Source organism: Macaca nemestrina, chromosome 4, assembly GCF_043159975.1.
Source record: "Macaca nemestrina isolate mMacNem1 chromosome 4, mMacNem.hap1, whole genome shotgun sequence".
NCBI lineage: Eukaryota > Metazoa > Chordata > Mammalia > Primates > Cercopithecidae > Macaca > Macaca nemestrina.
Window position 1 is genome coordinate 55,238,129 of NC_092128.1, and position 23,390 is coordinate 55,261,518.

The 23,390-nt window shown below is 38.7% G+C and overlaps 1 long non-coding RNA gene across 1 annotated transcript in view; it reads left to right on the forward strand.

Moving 5' to 3' along the window:
- The first annotated feature begins 489 nt into the window (after positions 1 to 489).
- Positions 490 to 23,390, forward strand: part of LOC105475345 (uncharacterized) — a 55,682-nt gene continuing 32,781 nt past the window's right edge. Inside the window, exons 1-2 of the long non-coding RNA XR_011621647.1 lie at positions 490 to 544; positions 3,091 to 3,175. This is a non-coding gene — a long non-coding RNA (uncharacterized lncRNA). The remainder of the gene's footprint in view (positions 545 to 3,090; positions 3,176 to 23,390) is intronic.

Below are 23,390 nucleotides of genomic sequence, written 5' to 3' on the forward strand. Positions count from 1 at the left end.
ATGTCTGTTACCTACCAAACAAAGTAATAAACATCTATCATATATTTTGTCACTTCGGTTTGTAATTAAGTTATATTTTCTCGAATACCCAAATGTTTTTGATGGGATACCATGCACTGGATATGAAAAATGGAGAGAAAATTGAAGCTCTGGATAATCTTATCTTCTTTCAGAGAGAATTTTCTTTTACTTCTGGAAGTCAGCCTTGAGTTAAGACCTCCAGATTACCTTACAATTAGGAATTAAAATGATTTGAAATTAGATTTCAGTATCTGGGGAGGTTGGCATATTTCCAGTGTACTCCCACTGTATATCCCTCTGGAATTCCAACTTGCCTTTAGACCTAGATTCCTCCTCTTTGCTAAGCCTTGAACTTTAGTTGTTGCCCGTAGATCTGTGTCTGCTAAAAATTCTGCTGTGCTTCTCATCTACTGCTTGTAAGAATGCCATCTGTCTTCAAAGGATAGTGGCGACAAATGCTCGACTCGCCTTTGGGCTTTCTTCTCCCTAAGATATTTTCCCCACACATCCTAACTGCCTTGGTGTGAGTATGTGTTTGTCTTCCAGCTTTTCTAGTCCTCAGTGGGGAGTTTGCTCCAAACAACTAATTTTCCATGGCTAAAAAGCAGAACTCCTAGTCTTGAGATTTTTAACCTTACAGGGCAATTTCATCTTCTTATCAGAGTAATTGGTTCAATAGACACAGACCTATGCCTGAATTTTGACAGTTTTGTGAACTAAAAAATGATTGTTGTTGTTATACATCACTAAGTTTTAGAGTCTCTTGCTACACAGCTGTGTATAATTGATGCAGATTTTAGTGCTTGTGACTGCTTTTGGTACTGCTGCCATAAGAAAAACCTAAGGCCAGACGTGGTGGCTCACTCCTGTAATCCCAGCACTTTGAGAAGCTGAGGCTGGCAGATCTCTTGAGCTCAGGTGTTTGAGACCAGCCTGGACAACATGGTAAAACCCCAGCTCTACAAAAAATACAAAATTAGCCAAGTGTGGTGCTATACACCTATAGTTCCAGCTACTTGGGAGGCTGACGTAGGAGGATCACTTGAGCCCGGGAGATCGAGGCTGCAGTGAGCTCAGGTCATGCCACTGCACTCTAGCCTCTGGGTGGCAGAGTGAGACCTTTTCTTACACACACACACACACACACACACACACACACACACACACACTACCACCACCACCACCACCATCAGCAACAACAACAACAAACCTAAAATGTATCATTGGCTTTGGGACCGAATGATTGGTGGAAGCTGGAAGAATACTAGTGAAAATCTAAAGAGCCTTGCAAATAATGTTAGTGGAAGCATAAGAAGTCCCAAGGAAGGTATAAGAGCCTTAAGGAAAATGTTATTGAAAGCTGCAGGAAAGGGAACCCTTGTAGAGTAGCAGAATGTAAAAAATAGAAAGATATAATAAACTAATGATCTAGCTAAGGAAGTTTTCATGTAGAACATTGATGGTGCTACCTGGGACATTTTAGCTGCCTGTAGTAAAATGGGAGAAGAGACGAACCAAAATCTTGTTGTAGGCAGAATTATAAGATGGCCTCCACCATCTCAACCCCCTGGTATTGCACTCATGAATAGGTTATATGGAAAAAAAGAATTTTGCATGTAATTAGAATACAAAACATAATTAAAGCTACCTGTCATTAACTTTGATTTAATCAAAAGGAGATTATCCTGGGGGGGGCGCTTTACCCAATCAGGTGAATCCTTAAAAGGGACTGGTCCCATTTTGTGAAAAGATTTGAAGGGCCAGAGGGTCTATGAAGAGGATTGCATGACAAAGACCTGAGAGTGTCCTGTAAAAGCTGAAAGCAGCAAGAAATAGGAATCTTACACAGTCCAAAGAAATCATTTCTGCCATCAACCTGAATGAGGGAGCTTGGAAGCAGATTTTTCCCCAGTTGAGCCTCCAGATGAGGCTGTAGCTGGCTGACACCTTGCTTTCAGCCTTGTGAGACCCTGAACAGAAGATCCAGCTAAAGTATACTGGACTCCTGATCCATAGAAACTATGAGATCATACATTTGTATGGCTTTAGGCTGTTAAATTTATGGTAATTGGTTACACAGAAATAGAAAGCTAACAAAGTAACTAATTTTCAAGCAAAAATTATAGGAATTATAAAGAAGTGAGGTATGAAAATAAAACTATGTCTTGTCTTAATGTCTTAAAATTGGCAAAATATTCTTAAATTAAGAAAAGTTTTTCAGACAAAGGTTAAATCCAGGATGGGCCTGTAAAATATTATGTTAAGACCTCAGAATGATTTAAGATGAGACCCCATAGATTCTTTTAAATAGACAAAAGTCCTTCTAAGGATCTTAAAGGTGTGCCTCACAACTTTTCTGTTAAGCAATGGGGCTTCTTAGAATTTTAAGGGATTATCACACAGCAGCTTCATAAGGACTCCAATGTTGAAGAGAGCTTATCTTAAAAGATTTGAAGTTGTAGCTTTCTTAAAAGTTCTTTTCTTGCCAGGCCTGGTGGCTCATGTCTGTAATCCTAGCACTTTAGGAGGCCAATGCAGTAGGATTGCTTGATGTCAGGAGTTCAAGACCAGCCTGGGCAACGTAGTGAGACCCTGTCTCTACAAAACAATTTTTTAAAATTAGCTAGTCATAGCGAAGCAAGCCTGCAGTCCTAGCTACTTGGGAGGCTGAGGTAGGAGGATCATTTGAGTCTAGGAGTTCAAATTACAATGAGCCAGGATTGCACCACTGCACTCAAGCCTTGGTGATAGAATGAGATTGTGTCTCAAAAGAAATTCTTTTTTAGAAGGATTGAACCTTTATATGATTCACTGAGAATCCACAGAATATTTAAGAGACTTATTCTGGTGGAAACACCGTTAACTCAAACAAAGAACCATGAGGAGCAGAGCATCATTCCCAAGGAACAGCATTGGGCATTTATTAAGAAATTGATGACAGGTTCCTGGCTGTTTATCAGAATTGCTATGGACCAATGAATGCTGTGTGGCACCCTGCAAGTTTTCCCTCTTTTTTCAGCTTCAGCATTTGAGTCAACTTCCTGACTTCTGTTTCTTTCTCTCCCCTAGGATGACCAGTGGCAAAACTAAGTCAAAACAGTTTATGTCTTATATCAAAGCCCATGGTCTCTGAAGGATTCATGTTGCTGTCGGGGTAAGAAATTTTTGACACAAGTATTTGTACTTTTGATCAGTTTCCTAACTTACATGCCCTTGGGCTTCCATAGATGTCTCCAAATGTGAGGCGAGTGAGGAGGATGAGGAGGAAAAGAAGAGACTAACCAGCTGACTTTTTTTTTTAACTTTAGTGTTCCCCATTCTCATCTCTGAGCACATGTATGTGAGAATGAGTATTTGCATGCATGCGTATGCATGCGTGTGTGTGTGTTTATTTGGCTATTTTTCCCAGAGGGCATTGAAATAACTCTCTCCTACCCTCTCTTCCCTAAACTTATATGTCCTTCTCTCCACTAGAGCTTGGGCCCTTTGTGATCAAATCTACTTCTCTTGTTTAAAAGGACACAAAACAATATCAGAGAACTATTTTGTAAAGCACAGAGGCGTAGAAAGAGGGGAGGTGTTCCTATATCAATCATTACATGGACATATTTTACTAGTTCCACCCTCAGCATGGCATCTCCACGGGCCAGTCACTTAGTATTAACCCTCAGACATTCTATATGTAGGCACTAAATTCACAGATGTCCTCATTAGTGTAGGCCCAACCTCTGCGCAGATACAGAGGAAAGGCGAGAAAAAGAAATCTGTTATTCAGGTACATTTCTTTCAGAGATAGTTCGTAGAGGAAAATGTGGGCTGGCTGACCAAAATGCATAATTCCCTCTTCCAATTACCCCATCAATAGGTGTGCAATTTCTTGAAAGAATCAAAGAAGAAAGTTGTCTAAGATGTGCTGCATGAGTTTTTTTCCTTTCCTGAGGGAAAAACTGTTTGACTTTGGGTTTCACCACTCATAAATTATCAAGTCATTTCTCACTTATGGCATAAGTATCAGTCTGGTTGGTATATGCACCCACACATCAGCTGAGACTGAAGAAAGCTAAATTTACAAAACATTAAATCAATAAGCATGTGTGAATGGGTAAACAGCGTGATGTCCCTTAACTTAATAAGGCCACAGCATTACTGTTTTGCAACTTCTGAAGTTTTTTCCCTCTAATTTTATAGTGTTGCTGGAATCAAAATGAGTGAAAGTCCTTCTATCAGAAGAATAGAACAATGTACCTCAAAATAGAAAATGAGAAATTATTCCAGGGAGATAAAGCCATGACAATATCCAAAGTGCTGTAATCATTGCAAGATGCTATATTTACAGGAAAGAAAGAATAACTGCAGCTCATTTTCCTTGTTGGTTCTATTAATGAGAAACCATGGAATGGAACAGACAGGGCTGCCAGATGTCTCTCATGAAAATACCAATCCTCCAGATGGGGAGTGGGGGAATACGTAGGAACAAAATAATAAAAATAGCATTTTCTCTCCCTTCCCATCCTAGGGCTCCCCAAAATTATGTCTCCAAACCTACGATGACAGATTGACAATTTTCTTTCATTAAGATATTTCCTTCTGCAGAGAAGTACCTGCCCCAACGTAGGATATCCTTTTAAAGTACTAAACAAATGTCATAAAAGGGTAGTCTGGAGTACTTGAACTAGATTAATCTCCAATGTCCAGCAGTTTTTTAAGGACAATGTACTAGAGGGAACCATGAACAGATGAGAGATGCTAAGAAGTACTATGAATAGGAGGAAGCTATAGTCCTGAATAGTCCTGTATAAATGCAAAGAAGGATGATAGTGTCAAGACAGCCAGGCTGCTAGACAAAATGCAGAGGGCCTCTGGACTTGGAGTGGGCAGGATTAGAATGTGGGAGAAAGAAGATGGAAAATATGACATTAATTGGAAGTGGAAGACATAAAGCAAACTGCCGGAAGAGGATTAGGGCTGCTAGGTGGGTTCTGGCCTCTCTATTCATTCATCTGCCCAGCACGTAGACCAACTCTCCATTATTTATTTATTTATTTATTTATTTAAGAGAGAGAGAGTCTTGCTCTGTCGCCCAGGCTGGAGTGCAGTGGCGTGATCTCAGCTCACTGCAACCTCCACCTCCCTGGCTCAAGCAGTTCTCTTGCCTCAGCCTCTTGAGTAGCTGGGATTACAGGCACATGCCGCTACACCCAGCTAAATTTTTGTATTTTAGTAGACAGGGTTTCACCATGTTACCCAGGCTGGCCTTGAACTCCTGAGCTCTGGCAATCCGCCTGCCTCAGCCTCCCAAAGTGCTGGGATTACAGGTGTGAGCCACTGTGCCCAGCCCCACTTATTCTTAAATAAATACTGTGTGTCAACTCCCTCCATTTTTTCTACCATCATTACTACACATAAACATGCACCTTCCAGGTAGCTTTCTACTCAAAGGTAAGAAGAAGTAAGAAAACATACTAACACATGCAATAGGAGAAAAATCAACATCTAATGCCTTAAAAAGGTAATCTACTCCACTTTAATATTTATTTATTTATTTATTTTTGAGACAGGGTCTCACTCTGTTACCCTGTGTGTGATTGCAGTGGTACAATCACAGCTCACTGCAGCCTCAATCTCCTGGGCTCAGGTGATCCTCCCACCTCAGCCTCCGGAGTAGCTGAGACTACAGGCACATGCTACCATGCCCAGCTAATTTTTTTTTTTGGTAGAGATAGGGCTTTTTCATGTTGCCCAGCTGGTTTCAAACTTCGAGACTCAAGAGTCCACCCACTTCATCCTCCCAAAGTGCTGGGATTACAGGCATGAACCACCACACCTGGGCTACTCCATTTTTACATGGAAATGGACAACAAATCATATGGATAAAACCAGACTTATAAAATGGAAAGTCTAAAATAAAGAAAATAGCTGGTCTCCAATCAATATGAGATAATTTACGAAAGACAAGAGAATGAGAATAAGAAAAGCAAAACTGGAATGTATGTATGTATGTATGTATGTATGTTTTTAAATGCGTGCAAATATCTCTGGAAGGATATGTAAGAAAATAATAAGATTGTCTCTAGGGCTATAAATTTGAGAGATCTTACTTGTCACAATATACTTTTTAACCTGTTAAGTTTTGTCCCAGGGGTATATGTTACTATTTAAATTAATAAATATAATATATGTATAACTTAAGAACAGGGTACTATGAAAAAGGAACAGTCAGAGAACAAATAGCTCTTGGAAATTAAAAATATTACTGATGAAATAATAGAAGGGTTGGTATAACAGAAAATATGCAAAGACAGAAAATCTCACTAGTTGAACTTCATTTAAAAAAAAAACACAGAAAAAGGGATATTTTCAACGAAATAATAGAAGAAAATGTCCCAGTATTAAAGAGAGACCTAAGTCTTTAGATTAAAATTACTTTTTCATAACTCTTTTCTTCTGTGTTAAAAGCTAACTGCATAAAACAATGTTGACCAGCTTATAACATGTAAAGATGTAATTTTTATGACAATAATAACAGCACAATGGAGGAAAGGATATGTATTGGGGAAAAGTTTCTATGTAATGTTGAAATCAAATTAGTGTTAATTTGAACTAGATTTTAAATTAAGATTAAATTTGTTCACTAAATTTTGAGCAAAATCTATTTTAAAAATCCACAAATAGACATATCATTGCTAATTTCAGAATTCTAAGGATAGAGAAAAGGTCCTAAATATTTTCATGGAAGAAAAAGACATCACCTTATAAAGGAATTAGAATTAAACTGGCATGAAGCAATGCTATCAAAATTCCAAGGAAAATAATTTTCAAGCTAGAATTCTATGCTCAGCTATCAACCAGCATTGATGGTAACATAAAGTCTCAGAAAAGTTACATGTAAAATATTCCTTCTGAGGACTTTTCTTCTAACAAAATAAGATAAAAAATAATACAGCAGAGTTGTAGGCTGCAATAAATGATGGTACTAACTCAGGTGCACACTATGAAGAAATTCCAAGAGGAGAATTCTCTAGCAAGCCTGGAAAAAGCAATTGGCTCAGATTAGGAAAGCAAGCCAGGGGGCTCCTATAAGAATGTATTTAAGAATTGGTTCCATGCAATAGACAAATAAGAAGATAAGAACAAATTATAAGCAATATAGTGAAAAAAATCATGGTTCTTTTCTTGGTCAAAAAAAAGGCAAAGAAAAACAAAAAACTCTGTAAGCAACTAATGAACTAAACCCGCTACAATGTAGGAGTGATCATTAATAAATCTTTGACTCCCTTCACACCATTGATTTCACCACATTTTAACTCTCCATCACTCACCTCATATATCTCACTTTCTTCCAGTGTGTACTTCATAATCCATCACTCTTATAACTCCCTGTTCTATAACACCAACAGTTTCCTCTGATTTACTAACCTGACCAAAAAACAAAACAAAACAAAACAAAACAAAAACCAAGAACAACAAAAGAAAAAATAGGTTAAACTCAACTGTCTGCTTAGGCTCTGTTTGACGTCAGCAGCTATTCATGACTGAGAAAGTATTTGCAGCTTCAACGATGGGGCTCACTCTAAATATAGGACTACAAGTCTCACAGGTACCCTCAGCACAGACTACCTATCCTATTTTACTTAATTTCTAGTCTCTCTCTCTCATCTAATTATTTTAAACTATTTAGTCCCCAAACCTCATGCAGTAATTTCTTATTCCTTACTCTTAGAGGATAACTGGCATTATTGATCTATTGATACAGTAGATGCATTGCTCTACATATGAATCTCCCCATCATGACCACACTTGATTGAATCAGTGTGAATCCCATTGCCATCTCTGACAAAAGTCGCTGTGGTCTGGAGAAGCAGAGAAAGCTGGTCTGCAGAGAAAGAGAAGAATGAAAAAAGTGTACAAAGATGTCAAGACAAGAGGTGGAAAGAATCCAGCCAGTCTCATATTTCCTAGTTCCATTTCTCTTCTAGGATCCAATAGCTTTTTTGCTCTGAGTTTAATGAGACATTACTGCATCTTCATATGAAGTTCTCCTCATTTACTTGCAGTCAACTAATACAGAGAATTTGAATACTTCCAATTTGGGACTTTCAAACTCTCTGCTAGAAAATTTCCTATAGTTAGGATGACGGATTTCTGGCCTAGGTTGATCCACCCTCCAACCCATACCACATTCTGCACCGGGAGATAAAGGAGTCAAGCAAATGAAAATAAAAGTATCAGCGTTATTTCTGATTAATGTTAAATTTGAGGGAGTAACTTAGGTGTGTGATAAGAGATAATTTCCTGATGCTGAATACCAGAATTTGACCAGCTTAACCACCCACCACAACAGGTAGCAGGGGAAAACTGTGACTTCCCCCTGAAGGGACATAACCTTTACCACTAAACTTACCTTGAGACTGAGAGCAGACCAAAGCACATGCAACCAGGCAAATCTCAAAGAGAAAAGATGGGGAGGAGGGACTAGGCTATGTGGTCAAAGTCCCTGCTCCTAATGGCACTCATCAGATCGAAGAATCTTTTCCTGGGGATGAAGATGAAATGAAAGAGTCCAGGAGTGTTATGCTAATGGCCTCTACAAGGACAAATATCTACGGAGGGAGAAATACTTAGTACCCTGCAGTTCCCCTAGAGCCTGCTGATTCCCTATTCATTGTTGTGTCCACCATGCCCATAGAGGCAGGAATCTCCTTTGGTCTTCCCTAATGCAGCAATAAACCTGACATTAGGGGGAAAAGGAAGACACAGAGACATTTTGTTAATAATGGAAAAATATTTTGAGACATATTTTAAAATAGAGAATTCTCGCCTAGAGTTGGTATAGAAAGTCGACATGTATTTCTGACCAAAACTTCTTGGTCATGTGTTGCTGAAGACGATTTCTTTTAATGAATTATAGGCAGTATTCTTAAATACACCACAGTCTTTTACAATCTTTACAATCCTGTAATCAATTCTGGGTCACCAAATGTAGCTTATGGCCAAGGACCTCTTACAAGCGATTGCTTCATTGTGCTTCGCCTATTGTGGCTAAGATAATGTGACAGATGCCTCCTGGAATAACAATGAGATTTCCCCATAAAAGTCATTCTTCATGGACAGATCGCTCATGATAGAATCTTGTTAAAAGCTTGGGTTCCTCTGCCCTTCTCTCACGGTCCTTCCATACTGCATTTGATCCTAGGCGATTAATAATGCACTCTACCTGAAAAATGGATCAAGAAAGTATTTGACATTGAAGCTCTTGCAGGAGGGGTGGCTTGCCGTAGTCTGGGGATTCATTAGAACAAGTTGTCTGGGGTGTTGGAATTAGATGTTGTTATTCTAACCTACTATTAAGACTAAAATAACCATAACTGAGCAGAAATATTTATTTTATACATCCATCAACATGATTAAGGTGTAGTCTGATCTTTAGAAAAAAGCACCCAAGGAAACTTGTGACCAACATCACTTTTAATGTCATTGTAATAGTGTGAGTTAAAGAATTCTTTTCCTTCTTTGATAAGAGAAAAACTTCTTTCCTGACTTGAGTCCAATTTGATAGTGAAAATGAGATTTGTCCTTAGTGGTGAGAAATCTCAGCACCATCTGATATTTGTGGCTGCATTATTCAGAGTAATTAATTGCAACAGACAACTCTGAAACCTCAGGGGCTTAACACAATAAAAGTTTATTTCTCACTCTCATCACAGCCCAATAGTGGCCAGGCAGACCTCCATCTTCTATGACATCTGGAACGCATGCTCTCCAAGGTTGCCCACACTGGGGAAGAGAGTGCTGGAGAAAATGTACCAGCTCCTACTTGCCTCATCCTGGAAGGGATGCATAAGAGACCACTGCCAAATCTAGTTACATGGCTCTAACCTAACTGAGAGGGGAATGGGAAATACATAATGAAGGTGTAGGCTGATCTTTAGAAAATAAGTACCAAAAGAATGCTGCACTCAGCATAAGTTTTAAAGGCACTACCGTAGGGAGGGCACATGGGTATTTGGTAAGCACAGTCTGTCATTGTAGCTAAGCATAGGTCTCAGGCCACACTTTAAATAGTGTTTATTTTAGTCAGGCAGCCCTAATGCCTTCAGAATCTACATTTTGTATTCTTAAGTCTACAAACAGAGTAGGTGTTGGCATATCTAATTTAATATTCAGATATTGTGGAGTATACAATTTTTGCCTTTTGCTATAACTGTTGGTAAAAGCTTATTTTCATGGATTGGATATTAATTTTTAATGAGTCCTTTAATTTCTGATAGTGACTGGCTAGCACTGTCAATTTTGCTTTAGTCAAAAGAGGTTGGAAGGCCATTGATAATGCTTCTTAAAAGATGATCCTGCAACATTATGTAAGAAATCTTTAATATTTCTGAGTTGAGACAAATGGTGTAGCTCAGCAGGAAAATAATCAGTGTGCATCAGACTGTTGATCTTAAATGTGAATCATAAATCTCCAGACAATGAATGATGGTGCTTGTGAACATTTTCCCACAAGCTCATCAGATGTGTTTGTCATGGTGCTGGATAATCAAGTGGCAACTGGAGAACCTATTATGGCAATTGTGTATTACACAGGCACTGGAACCACAATACACAGTATTAAATTGCTTTAGGATGGAAATAAGCTTCTCAGCATAGGAACATCAAGAAAAGGCCTGTCATCAGACTGTTCCATTTGTTTTAGTCCTAAGGTTTGATGCTTGAGGTTGTATTCATTTTCTTACTAGTAGTACGTGAAGGTAGGATTTGTACTGAGTGTTGGTTCCTGATATTTTTATGAAAGTCTCACTTCTCTGTTATAAAAGACTTTGAGTTTGTTAAAAGAAAAAAGTAATGATAGATGAGCAGACCTTTGGCAAGACCGTTATTTTATTTAGTCTTTGGATTCTTTTAGACATATTCTAGCTGCTTCTATTTTATTTTCTAAAAAACCCAAAGACAACAAAACAACTAAAAGTGTTTTTCTACATTTAACCCTCCATATCCATGGATTCTGCATTCCTGGATTCAACCAACTTTAGATTGAAAATATTTGAGAAAATATTCCACAAAATTCTAAAAAACAAAACTAGGATTTGTTGCATGCTGAGTACTGCATTGAATCCACGCAAATGAAGTGACGTGTAGTTACTGTATTAGGTGTTATAAGTAATCTAGAGAAATTTAAAGTATATAGAAGAATATGTGTATATTATATGCAAGTACCATGCCATTTTATAGAAGGGACTTGAGCATCTACAGATTTCGGTATTCACTGGGTGGGGGGCAAGAGGTTCCTGGAACCATTCTCCATAGATACCAAGGGATGACTGTATATATATTCAGAAAATAGAAACACATAGTTTAAACTTTTACTCCATTTTACACATGTTGTAGGTAATTAAAAGTATTTTGAATGTGAATTTCATACTGTGGCAGTTGAAAGGTTAGGGTACCATTAAATTGATATAAATTATCTGCAGGTCCAGGAGCTACTAATATGTTTGAGCTATGCCCACTGCTTTCAATTTTACCCTAGTTCATCACAAGTTCTAGCATAATATGTCTTCTCAGGAAGTCTATGAAAATGCTGCTACCTCTGAGGATGGGTACAGGATGTGTGACTATTTAAGAAGAAGGGGTTAAAGTAAAAGACGGATGTTTTGACTTGGTTTTCCTCTCAGTGAATTCTCTTAAATTAACCAGTTAATAGATTTATGGATATAAATTTAATTTTTAATAAATTACACGTGCAAATTTTATTGAGAAAGTGAGGTGATTGAGGGAGGCGAGGTTAGCCACATGTAATGGACAAAGCAAGGACTTTTCATACATGTAATCTGTTTCTTAGGGAAGCAGAATATAGTGGTTAAACATATTGATTTAGAATCAAATTTCCTAGGTTCAAATTCCATCTTAGCTACCTACTAGCTATGTAACTTTATGTCTCTGAGCTTCAGTTTCCTTATCTATAAAGAGAATAAAATAATATCATGTTTGTGAGCATCAGTATTAGGCAAAACAAATAAAAATATATTATGTACCTCACAGAGTCATTGTGATGGATAATGAGATTGTGTCTATAAAGAATTTAGCCCATTTTCAAAATTAAGGTCATTTGCATGTGCCAACATGAGCTTAACCAGGTGCTGTCTGAGGTCCTGAGGTGAGCTCTGAGTCCTAGACCATATGACGCAAACCAAGAAACCCAAACAGCTTGTACTGAGCACTGTACAGGACACACAGTCTACCAAGCAGATAGTTTTCCATTCATTCAGCGTATACATAGCCATTATTTTAACTAAATTAAATTTAGACCACTGACAAACTGCCTTACAAATGTTTTATGTTGGTATTAAGTGCCACCAAAACAATTAACCACTTACATGGACAGCTACTTTGACTTAAGTTGTACCCCCTCCCTCCATGAATTTTCTTAATTGACTAAACAGTATCTTTTTGGATACACCTTAATTTTAAAAACAAAATACATATGAGAATTTCATCATTAATGAGTTTGTCCTCTAATGATATAACTTTATTGAAGAACCAAATCGCCAACTGATCCATTACCTTTATTCCTATTTACCATTGGTATAGATCACTAGCATAGCTGTTAGTAAGGTACAAGACACACATAAACAGAACCTTCATTATTATAAAATGCACAAAAGCACTTTAGAATTTCAAGATACAGCTGCCATAAGTTTCTTTTGGTGGTGTGGGAATTAGGGCAAAAATATAAAATCTAACAACACTGTGTAAAATATTTACACCATCATGTTATGCTAATAAGTTTTATCTGCTACATTAAAAGTTAGGAAGATACAAAGTCAAGAGTTGAGCAGATCATGCTGAGGTCAGTAAACCAGAAAAATGCATCCAAATAAGTCCTCAAATTAGGTAGTAGTGACTGAGGAATATGTAGCCAAAGTGTTGAGTTTAAGAATAAAATCTGGGGCCAGGCGTGGTGGCTCACTCCTGTGATCCCAGCACTTTGGGAGGCCGAGGCAGGCAGATCACGAGGTCAGGAGATCCAGACCATCCTGGCTAACATGGTGAAACCCCGTCTCTACTAAAAATACAAAAAATTAGCCGGGCCTGGTGGCGGGCGCCTGTAGTCCCAGCTACTCAGGAGGCTGAGGCAGGAGGATGGCGTGAACCCGGGGGGCGGAGCTTGCAGTGAGCCCAGATCGCGCTACTGCACTCCAGCCTGGGCGACAGAGCGAGACTCCGTCTCGATTAAAAAAATAAATAAATAAAAAAGAAAATCTGGGCAATTGAGACACAGAAAGAATAATAAAAATGAAAAGCATAAAAGCCAGGGAATGGGCAAAAGAAGGGCACTCAGGGAAAATAGAAGAGAAGGAAGTTTACTCCTGGGTTTTTAAGCTCCCTTTGATGGAGCACACAAATAAGATGACTCCATACAAGGAGCCAAGGGTGAAACACGCTGAGTAACCTGCCAATCATTTAATCTCTCTGAACATGAGTTGTTCTCACATGCTTACAAGAATAATAAAGTGCAACTCATGTTAATACTAGAACAGTAAAATAACATATAAAGCACCTCATATTGTTTAGGACATAGTAGGTACTTGATACTCAACACTGGCTTCACATTTTTTTTTTTTTTTTTTTGAGACGGAGTCTCGCTCTGTCGCCCAAGCTGGAGTGCAGTGGCGCGATCCTGGCTCACTGCAAGCTCCACCTCCTGGGTTCACGCCATTCTCCTGCCTCAGCCTCCCGAGTAGCTGGGACTACAGGCGCCCGCCACGGCGCCCGGCTCATTTTTTGTATTTTTAGTAGAGACGGGGTTTCACCGTGGTCTCGATCTCCTGACCTTGTGATCCGCCCGCCTCGGCCTCCCAAAGTGCTGGGATTACAGGCGTGAGCCACCGCGCCCGGCCTGGCTTCACATTTGAATCACAAAGGAATTCTTAGAACAAATGTTCTCTTTTAGGTTCGGGGTACATGTGAAGGTGTGTTACATAAGTAAATTGTGTGTCACAGGGGTTCGGTGTACAAATGATTTTACCATCCAGGTAATAAGCATAGTACCCAATAGGTAGTTTTTCGCTCTTCACCCTCTTCCTTCCCTCCAACCTCAAGTAGCCCATGGTGTCTGTTGTTTCCTTCTTTGTGTCCATGTGTACTCAGTGTTTATCTCCTACTTATAAATGAGAACGTGTGGTGTTTCGCTTTCTCTTCCTGTGTTAGCTCGCTTGGGATAATGGCCTTCAGCTCCATCCACATTGCTGCAAAGGGCATGATCTCATTCTCTTTTATGGCTGTGTAGTATTCCATGGTGTATATGTACCATATTTTGTTTAACTGGTCTGCTGTTGATGGGCATTTAGGCTGATTTCATGTCTTTGCCATTGTGAGTAGTGCTGTGATGAACACGTGTGTGCATGTGTCTCTATGGCAGAATGATTTATATTCCTTTGGCTATATACCTAATAAAGGCACTGCTGGGTCAAATGATAATTCTGCTTTGAGTTATGTGAGAAATCACCAAACTGCTTTCCACAATTGCTGAACTAATTCACATTCCCACCAGCAGTGTGTAAGCATTCCGTATAAGCATTCCCTTTTTTCCACAACCTCACCAGCATCTTTTATTTTTTGACTTTTTAATAACAACATTCTGACTTGTGTGAGATGGTGTCTCATCATGGTTTTTATTCGCACTTCTGTAATGATTAGTGACATTGAGCATTTTTTTCATATGCTTGTTGGCCATGTGTATGCCTTCTTTTGAAGTGTCTGTTCATGTCTTTTGCCCCTTTTAATGGGGTTGTTTTTTGCCTGTTGATTTAAGTTCCTTATAGATTCTGGATGTTAGACCTTTGTTGGATGCATAGTTGACAAATATTTTCTCCCATTCTCTAGGTTGTCAAAACATATTTTTGCCTGGGCTTCACATAGACCCAATTAAATAAAAACTTCTAGGAGGAATTCAGGAGTTGGATATAGTAATATCTCTCCTGATACACATAATGTGCAGCCAGTGTTAAAACCCACTAAATTGGATCAGTATCTAATGCCTTGTCTCCCTTTCCACTTCCCAAAATTAGAATCTGTTTAATCTCATTGGCATCCCAGCTATGTTATATTCTTGTATTAACTTACTATGATTGGAATATGATTTCCAACAGATTGATATGCTGTCATCTGTTAAACTGTGCTTAATAATTAAAATCTTACTGATATATTATATAGTATATAACATTTTTTACTCCTTGTCTACCTTTCTTTTGCGAATATAAGCTCCATAGGGTGAGGTATTGTCTCTTGCTCACCCCTTATTCCAAGAGCCTGGAGTTGTGCATGGCATATACAAGACATTCAATAAGTTTGTTGAATTAACAAACAAATGAACAACTTTGTAACCAAGAAGATGGCCACTTTCATATAGTAATTTTAAATGCTCTCTGCTTAAAATAATGTTGCCCCAATAAATCAATGTCTGCATGAAGTAAAATGTGAATGATACAGAAACAGCTGGATTGGTTAAAGAAAACAAAATTTAAAAAGAAAAAGTATGAATTGAATTAATAATTGTATGCCAGCAAATTAGATAATTTAAGTGAAACAGACAAATTCCTAGAAAAACACAAATTATCACTCAAGAAGAATAAGAAAATCTGAAGAAACATATAGCAAGACATTGAATTAGTAATTTTAAAACTTCCCACAAAGAAAATCCAAGGCCTGGATGGCTTCCCAGATCAATTCCACCAAACCTTTACAAAAGAATTAACATCAACCTTTCACAAACTCTTCCATGAAATAGGACAGGGCAATGTCCTAACTTATTCTATGAAGCCAGTATTATCCTAATAGCAAAACCAGACCATAAATTATGACAAGAAAACTAAAGACCAGTAACCCTTAGAAATATAGACCTAAGAATCCTCAACAATTACTAGGCAATCATATCCATATAAAGATATTATACAATATGACAAGTGGCATTCATCCTGGGAATACAAGCTAATTGTATTAGTCCATTCTCACACTGCTATAAAGATATTACCTCAGTCTAGGTAATTTATAAAGGAAAGAGGTTTGACTCACAGTTCCACATGGCTGAGGAGGCCTTAGGAAACTTAACAATCATGGTGGAAGGCAAAGGGGAAGCAAAGCCATTTTTCACATGGCGGCAGGAGAAAGAAGTGCAAGCAGGGGAAATGCCAGACGCTTATAGAACCATCAGATCTTGTGAAAACTAACTCACCATCATGAGAAGTAACTCACCATCATGAGAGCTTGGGGGAACTGTCCCCATGATCCAATCACCCCCCAACCTGGTCCCTCCCTCAACATGTGTGGATTATGGGGATTACAATTCAAGATGAGATTTGGGTGGGAACACATAGCCAAACCATATCACTGGTTAAATCTATAAAAATCAATTAACATAGTATACTATATTATAGACTAAAGAGGAAAAAGCACATGATCATCCTAATGGATACAGAAACAGCATTTGACAAATTCCAACACCTTTTCATGAAACATACACACGCACGCACACACACACACACACAACACATACACACATAAAATTTCCACATACTAGGGGCTCAGTTGTACAGGTTGCTTTATGAGGCATTCCTTGCTTATACCAGTAAATAAATACATTCAGGGTGAAGATGAGCATGATACCAAATTGGAGGAATGGAAAGGAATGGATTCAGAGTTAATATCTTTACTGATAGAAAAACAAAAAATATTCAATAATTTTACAAATATGCCTAAATGCCAACGCTCTTTGATACACATCCCAGGGAAACCTAAAATGCTAAAGGTTCATGAGTCTGGCATGATTTGCTGCTCCAAATAGAATAAATCTCCTGAAATTTGCTACAGCCATCTAGTGGGAATTGTGCAGCAATAAGACCTACAATTACTAAAACCTAAATTCCTCCCTGAAGAAAAGAAAGAAGGAAGGGAAAAAAGGAAGAAGTGCTGTCAGACTTCAAAATTTGCACAATCGCTCAAACTATTTGCACAATCGCTCAAAGGGTTCCCAAACTATTCAGACACTCCAAAGATTCAAGTATGTTGAAGAACCAAACTCATATCTAGTTTTATGTGAAAAAAGGAACCCTTTATGGGGTAAAATGACTCTAGTGCTAAAACAATCTAGCATTAGAAAAGAGTAGGGTTTTTCACTGTTATTATTTTAATGCCCAGAAATATGCTTTGTTTGGAGTATATTGCAGGGCAAATACATCTTTCGAGTGTTAGATTTCCAGTGTCTGCATCTTTTCCCAGTCCCTTACCTATCATTATATGAAACTTTTATGACTACTTGCAGACAAAAACCAGAAACACAAAGTTGCGGGGGATGGCGGGGGGAAGCTCAGTAAATAACAGATCAGCAATTTAAGCTCAGCTGAGGAATTCAGCTCTCAGACCCCAGACTGCTGAAGAGGCTGGATTCAAGTGTCATTGACACTGGTGAGTCAGAAAGATGAGCGTTAAGCTCCCTCATGTCTTACCACTAGTGGCGCTAATCCTTCTTCAATGACTAACCAAATTACAGACTCTCACATCAATCGTTTAATGTACTTGACTGTTTCGTTACCTGCAAATTAATCTAACATTGCACCCCCTTTAAATACAATATTGCTAATAAAAATTATTAGAAAAGCAAATGACAGGTATAAATTGTGAGTTAAATTGCCTGTAATAAAGATGGCATACTGAGGATTGCTTTGATTTCCGTGTAACGATAATAACCGACATTTGTGGAGGGTTTTACTGTGTACCAGGAGTTGTTTTAAATACCTTTCTTTCTTAACCACTTATTTAATCCTTTTAGAAACCCCATGAGTTCAGTATTTCATCTATAAAATGCAGAGAATAATAATTCTACATCACAGAATTGGAACAATCCAGGCGTAGAGGAAGTATTCAATAATTGTTAGCTGTTATTATTCAGTTTGCAATCTCCTACTTTTTGCTCGTTTAAAATTAGAGCAGTTGCTTTTCTTTGGTTTCCTGGCTCCTTGTTCCTTCTCCATAATGTCACAGATGTCACATATAGTCATATATACAGATTCTTCCCACGCTTTAGAATATGATTTTTAAAACCTAGAAGTTTGAATGCATGTAGAACAACAAAGTGCATCCTTACTTGCTGTCTTCTCTCCTCTCCTATCTTTACATTCCCATTTTGCTAAGGTTTATGTTATGTTTACCTAAATAATAGTCCTGATATTTGAATTATAGCAGAGTGGTTGTTAGAGTTGAGTGTTAGAGTGAGTCGAGCTTTGGAGTGGTCTTTAGGCTTGAGTCTTGGCTCGGCGTTTTCTGGTTGTGAATTTTAAGTGATTTGCTGACCTCAGGCTAAGTTTTCTTATGTGTAACATGAAATTAATAAAAGCATTTATCTTCCGGATTTATTTTTAGATGATGTAATACACAGAAAGGGTTTAGCATAGTCTCTAGCACAATGGAAAGTAAACATAGTAAGTGTTGGTGGAGATCACCATTTGCAGTGGTGGGAGTGGTTGACTTTCCAACACCTATTCAAGCCTGTAGAGTAAGTCCAAGGTAGTCACAGTTACACACTTCCCCTTATGGTAGCTAATTTAGGATTAGCAATGTCACTCAGTTCTAGACAGTATGGCAGGAAGAGAAGTATTCTGGGGAGTTTCTCAGAAATGTTTTCTTGCTCCTAAAACAGAGGTTTAAGAAAGGGCCGGTCCCTCTTCTTCCTTTGGACATTGCCATACCTGGATGTTGATAGTGGGAACAGCTGGAGCCACCTTGCTGCCAGGCTGTGGACAAAGCTGATACATAAAGGAGCAAGGGGAGCTGGAACCCTGACCTGAGCTGCTGAGTTTGGAGCCACTCTACCTCTGGGCTCCCAGTTACATTTTCTTACTGTTTAAGCCACTCTAAATTGGAGTTTTCTCTCACTTGCAGCCAAAACACACTCTGATACAAAAGGTTGATAATTATAACAATCAGTACAGAATGTAAGAAAGACTGACAGGGTTTTATATTTCTCTACAAATGAATTATTTAATACAAGTATTCACAGAGGAGATAATCAAGTCCACATAACCCATTTAAAAGTGCCACATTCTAAGTTTTATGTGTGGCAAGTTGATTTTCAGAATTTCTTGGGCTTCATATTTCAGCTAAATATGCTACAGAAAGAGGTGGGAAAAATATTATGATCCATGAGGTCTGGCTTATATCTACTCTTGCCATATTCTGATATAGCTGGGGTTGTCTTATAGGACTGTAGAAAGTGATGATCAACTAATGATTTTCAAGCACCCCTTTGACCTTTTTTATTATCATTCCTTTCTAGTGTTCTCATAAACATTTGCTTTGATTGCAGATGATCAAATACCCAACATATTTTCAGGCAAGCAATCTGTCTCTGGTCCAAGAATATTTTATCAACATGATTTGTGTTTGATCTTACATTTAAGTTGATGTTTTAAAATAAAATGACCACTATTCATTAGACCAGATGATCTTTCTTTTGCTTTTCACAACCAGTACTGAAGATCTGTGCAAAACTTTTATGACCTTCCTTTTCTTAAGACAGTAGTCCTCAAATTTAGGGTGTGACACAATTTCCCATATAACTTGTTAAAACATAGATTGTTGGAAAACTTTCAGTTTGGAGTGATACCTTCAGAAATCTTACATTTCTCAGATTTTCTAGTGATGTTCATGTTCTTTGTCCAAGGACCAGTGTCATAACACAACTTTCCAATCACCCTAATTTAACTGTAATACTTTGAGTGTTTAGAAGTGAATAAAGCCCACAATATGAAATAGTCTCAGATTTTTCTTTTCTCAGAAGTCAGCATAAAATTTATAATGACTTAGGCAGTAATTCATTTATTAAAAATACATATTATGTATATTTGAGACTTGTAAACTGATATTAGTGTATGCTTATGGATAGTAAAATGGATACAATAGTGAAGAAAATTAACATATCTATCATCTCACATAGTTTCGTGACAAGAGCAGACAAAATTTACTTATTTAACACAAATCCCTGATACAATTTTATTAACTATAATCCTCATATTGTACCTTACCTCTCTTGGTTTGTTCAGCCTACATATCTTCTGCTTTGTATACTTTGACCTACGTCTCCCATTTCCTCTCTCTCACCCTGCCCCTGGTAACTACTGTTTTATTCTTTACCTCTTTATATTTGACCACTTTCTTTTTAGATTGCACATATACGTGAGATACAATTTTTTTATTCTGTGTCTGGCTTATTTCATTTAGCATAACATCCTTCAGGTCCATCCATGTTGTGGCAAATGACAGGATCTCATGCTTTTACAAGACTTAATAATATTCCTCTGTGTGTGTGTGTGTGTGTGCACGCGTGTGTCTTTTGTAAATCCTTAAAAATTTTGAGACAGGCTCTCAACTCTGTCACCCAAGCTGGAGTGCAGTAGTGTGATCACGGCTCACTGCAGCCTCAACCTCTTGGGTTCAAGTGATTCTCCCACCTCAGCCTTCTCAAGTAGCGGGAACTGCAGATGCATGCCATCATGCCTGGCTAATTTTTTTAGTTTTTGTAGCAACAGGGTCTTGCTATGTTGCCCAGGTTGGTCTCGAACCCTTGGGCTCAAGTGATCTTTCTGCCTTGGCCTCCCAAACTGCTGGGATTACAGGCCTGAACCACCATACCAGGCCATATTTTAAATTTCTTTAGGAACATCTATACCGTTTTCTATAATGGCTGCACCAGTCTACATTGTCACCAACAGTATACTAGGGTTCCCTTTTCTCCACACACTTGCCAACATTTATCTCTTGTCTTTTTGATCACTGATTGTTGATTTGATTCTAGGTTTTTCTTTTTTTTTTTCTTTTTTGAGGTGGAGTCTCCCTCTATTGCCCAGGATGGAGTACAGTGGCGCAATCTCAGCTCACTGCAACCTCTGCCTCCTGAGTTCAAGCAGTTCTCCTGCCTCAGCCTCCTGATTAGCTGGGACTACGGGCGTGCGCCACCATGCCTGGCTAGTGTTTTTGTATTTTTAGTAGAGATGGAGTTTCACCATATTGGCCAGGCTGACCTTGAGCTCCTGACCTCATGATCCGCCCACCTCAGCCTCCCAAAGTGCTGGGATTATAGGTGTGAGCCACCGTGCCAGGCCTTTGATGCTGTTTTTTATCTACAGCTAAGAAAAGCCTCTGACTTTAATGTGGTTGTTCAAGGTTCTTTTTTTTGCTCTTTTTTTTTTTCTCTCTCTCTTATTGGTAATCTCACCAATGTTCACCATTTCCACTATGGCCTCTGCAAGGCTATCTCTGATATTCATGTTTCTATCCCTGACCTCCCTCCTAACCTCCATTCAGGCCACCTTTCTCCATAAGCAGGCCCTGCAGGAATCCTCAAACTTAGGATGTCAAAATACAATTCAGACTTCGCTCCCACTATACCTATTGTTCTTGCCTACTTCTCTATTTTTCAAGTTACCCTGCACCTCCACACTTTTTGGGCCTTCCCTCAAAACACTCTCTCTGCCCTGAGAACCTCATGTTAGACTTTCCTCGCCTTCAAGGTCAGAACAGGTCTTTCCTCCTCAAGAAACATTCCAGTCAGGTGCAATGGCTCACACCCAACACCCTGGGAGGCCAAAGTGGGAGTACTCCTTGAGCCCAGGGGTTTGAGCCCAGGGGTTGCCCAAAGTGGGAAATATAATGAGATCCCAACTCTACAAATTTTTTTTTTTAATTAGCCAGGCATGGTGGCAAATGCCTGGGGTCCTAGTTATTCAGGAGGCTGAGATAGAAGGGTCCAGGAGATTGAGGCTGCAGTGAGCCATGATTACACCACTGCACCCCAGCCTGGACAAAAGAGCAGGATCCCATCTAAAAAAAAAAAAAATACAACATTCCCAGTGGAAGGTATTTCCCTTCCTTCCATTCCTTTATTATAGACCTTTTCATGGTGTGTCATGATTGACACTATTTTTGTTTATATGTGTCTCTTCCTTCTGAACCCAAGAATGCACAAATGCACTGCAGGAGTTTCTGAACCATTTGAAACTGTATGCAAAATGTTGTATTTAAGTGCATGTTTCTAGACTACTGACTTCAACATCACCTGAGGAATTATATATGCATATTTAGAGCTAAAAATGCATATCCCTCGCGAGGCTGAGGCAGGAGAATCACTTGAACCCAGGAGGTGGAGGTTGCAGTGAGCCAAGATTGTGCCACTGCACTCCAGCCTGGCGACAGAGTGAGACTCCATCTCAAAAAACAAAACAAAACAAAAAACCACCACCAACAACAATAAAAAACAAAATGCATATCCCAGGGCCTTATCACAGGCAACTGAATTCAAGTCTCTGGAGGTGTGAAAGTTGTAGATAATAAGATGAAATCGCCTTTGCCAGACCTAGACAAAATAAGGCCAGAAACACATGAAGGGGAGTGGAGGCTCATGCTTTTATGTCCAAAATAAGAACTGTTTCCAAGGACTTTCAAAAACCTCCCCAAGAAACCCTTTTGCAGCCTTCACATATCTCCTGCCTATGACAAGGTTTATCACTAGACATTCTTTAGGACTGCAGTAATTCAGATAAGATGCTTTTGAAAGAACACTTACCCAGTGACATTTTCACCAATGAACTGACAATGATTTGTGGCTTTGAGCCTCTGGAACAAACAAACTCTGTTGTTTGCTGTCTCTTGGTTCTAATCCCACCTCTTAACACAAGTTATCAAGGACACAAGTATCAAATGTATATTTGAGACCAATAACTGATATTGATTGAAACTGAAGCCCAGAATTAAAGTCTTTGTTCAGAGCCCAGAAAGAATGACAGACAGGTGAAAGATAATGTTTATTGAGTAATTATTCTGTGCTAGGCACACTTCTAAGCACTTTACAAATATTAACTCATTTAATCCTCACAACAACCCAATGACCAAAATGCTATTATTGGCAACATTTTAGAATAAGGAACCTGAGGCACACAGAAGTTGAGCAACTTCCCCAATGTCACACAGCTGGCAGGTGGCAGGCTGGTATTGAAGTCTAAGTTGTACATTTCCAGCCCTTACATTTCACCTCTGCATTTTATACTTATCTAGGTTATTCTAATGCAGGCTAACCTCTGAGAACCACTGCCTTAGACTGTTGAGTAAAATAGGAGGAGTGAAAATACCTGAGATCTAATCATCCTACTGTTATAGAACCAACAGGTTTATGTGTCCACTGTGCAGTAACAGACCAATGCACTGAGACAACAGGGATGCAACTGAGAAAGAGTTTAATGATTGCCAGGCACTGAGCCAGGGGATGGGAGGAGACCCTCGAATCTATTTCCGTGAGCAGTTCTGGGATGGGTTTTTAAGGGGAT